Source organism: Lissotriton vulgaris, chromosome 1_1, assembly GCF_964263255.1.
Source record: "Lissotriton vulgaris chromosome 1_1, aLisVul1.2, whole genome shotgun sequence".
In the NCBI taxonomy this organism is placed as follows: domain Eukaryota; kingdom Metazoa; phylum Chordata; class Amphibia; order Caudata; family Salamandridae; genus Lissotriton; species Lissotriton vulgaris.
The window spans coordinates 1371651105-1371653604 of NC_141685.1; the positions used below are offsets into that span (position 1 = coordinate 1371651105).

The 2500-nt window shown below is 41.3% G+C and overlaps 1 non-coding gene across 1 annotated transcript; it reads right to left on the reverse strand.

Annotated features, from left to right (window-relative positions):
• Window positions 1-1134: 1134 nt before the first annotated feature.
• On the reverse strand, window positions 1135-1216 carry TRNAS-AGA (transfer RNA serine (anticodon AGA)). The gene has a single exon. It is a non-coding gene; the product is annotated as a tRNA-Ser (tRNA).
• Window positions 1217-2500: the final 1284 nt, after the last annotated feature.

Here is a 2500-nt window from a genome sequence, read left to right on the forward strand (position 1 = left end):
CTGGCCGCCTGCTTGTGAACTGGCAGGAGTCAAAGATCACACATACACTGGTGGGCCTGTGATGGGACACCAATGCAGAGAAACACACCTGGCGCAGATATTCTATTCTGTTTATTAGACCTGCATCTCCCCTGTACCTCCTCAAGCCATCTGTATTTGAAGCAAGAAAGAGTTAAGGAACGGTCCATCTACACTTTTATTGGGAGGATGCTGCCGTGAGCTCCTCCCAGCTAATCACACAAACAGCAGTAAAGCAAGATAACTACACAGTTAGGGGGGACTGCATGGTTAGGTTTTTGAGGAATTATTGAAACTGACCTCAGTGACCCATAATCAGAGCTGTGGCTAATGACTGCATGCCTAATTATGATGAAGCAAGCACCATGGCTCGTAGGGGCCCCATAACACACTTTTCTTAGCTCATTGAATTAAAGTATAAACTTCTGCCATGTGTGAGTGGTAAAGGCTTGTTAATTTTGTTGCTTTTCAAATTCACGTCTGACAACAAGACGAAGGAACATTGGGGCATTAGACGCTTTGGAAAGTAGCCACCAACCGCAGAGAAAGAGAGAAAGAGGGAAAAGATAGTATGAGGTGTGGAGAAAACAGCAGCAGGTACAAGGAGCTCAAATGAGATTAATGGCGCCTAAATAGAGCATGTAAAGGAACAGTTACAAATCTAAGAAAAGGGAAAGAAAAGACTAGGAAAAAACACAGAAAGAGCTTGTAGATGAAATTCTCTTCCAGGAACAGCAGGTTAAGAGAAATTACACAGGGAGCAGTTAAGCTTGTAACACGGGGGAGAATAGAAAAGAAAATGCAGTTTTATGAAGTGTGTTTGCCTAATCCAGCTAGCACTTTTATTTTATTTCTCTATTTGCTTCTTTTATTGGTAAAGTAAGTTTCAAGTGCATGCACAGGTATGACCGAGAGAGCCAGGGTATAAAAATTTGAAGCGTTTGCACCAGCGCTAATGAAGGACGAGAGTTATAGCAAAGATATGAAAGGGGGAGCGATAATAAATATGTGATATGGCAATAGTGACACCAAAATAAGCCACCTATTTATAAAACTGACATGGAAGAAATACTAAAGGTTAACTTCTGAAATTGTAGCCGATGTTAAAAATATTCTCGTTGTCGGCAGTATTCGAACCTGCGCGGGGAAACCCCAATGGATTTCTAGTCCATCGCCTTAACCACTCGGCCACAACAACTGACTACAAGGTGTGTGCACATAATCTGTATGCAAGTTTTCAAGGTGTCCCACAGCAAATTCCTGATATTCTGCAATGCACTTTTTAAAAATAAGGTTTTTTTCAGCAGGCACATTCTCTCCTAAAAACAAAAATTGCATGCGTAGATCTCTAGTTTGGAATACCATAGGCTTGCATGCATACTCTCATGGGTCACTCAAGTTTTTTGGACCCTATTGCACTCTGTTTTCGTGCTGCTTTTAGTATGTGTCCCATATTAAAGAAGTCTACCATCTTTGAGTATTTGAGGCTCCTTTGTAAGTGCTTTATATTTTTTCCTTGAAGAGCTATATAATAAAGGGGTCCGGGAAGGATTGCATTTATGGAAGATAAAAGAAGGCCCACTTGTCTCACCAAATGCTGTAGAGAAACCTGATGTTTTACTCATGTTATCCTTAGTTCGTTTTTGTTAGACCTTGCATTCTTAAGGTGGTCCCAACCCCACCTTATTGCTTTTCACCTCCGCATTTTGCTGTATCTTTTTGTTGGCCTTAGGACTCTGATCACTTTATTGCTACTAATCAGTGCTGAAGTGCACGTGCTTCTTCCCTAATCATGTGTATAATTGGAGTATACCTGACTGACAGATTTAATTTACTTGAAAGCCCCTTGTAAAGTGGTATACCATATACCCAGGGACTGATTGTGCCGCCCAAAGAAATAGCATTTCAAACCTGTCTCAAGCCTGCTACTGCAGTGCCTGTGCTGCAGTGTACTGCCACTTCGACTTGACATTTAAAACTACTTGCCAAGCCTTAAACTCCAATTTTATTACATATCAGTAACCCCTAAGGTAGGCCCTAGGTAGTCCTAGGGGCATCATGCTATGTAAGTAAAAGGTAAGACATGTACTGTGGTAGTTTGTATGTCCTAGTAGTATCAAACAGTCTATTACATTTTTCACTACTGTGAGGTCTGCCCCTCTCATAGGTTAGCATTGGGTATTCCCTTATACTTTTTGGGGGGTAATTCCATATCAGAGAGGAGAAGCTTTATTTATTTATTGATAAATCCTATCTACTGGTGAGGTTGGATTTAATCTTACTATTGTATAAATGCCATTTTTAGAGAGTGAGCATTTCTCTGCACTTACTGCTCTATTTGCATTGAAACCTGTCTTCGATTGAAATCTGGATTGGGCTGCGAGACAGCTACATATGTGCATTCCCTGTAGACAGCCACAACACAGGTCACTCAACTGCAACTGCATTCATCTGCATTCTGATTGGCCTGGGGGAGAGCTCC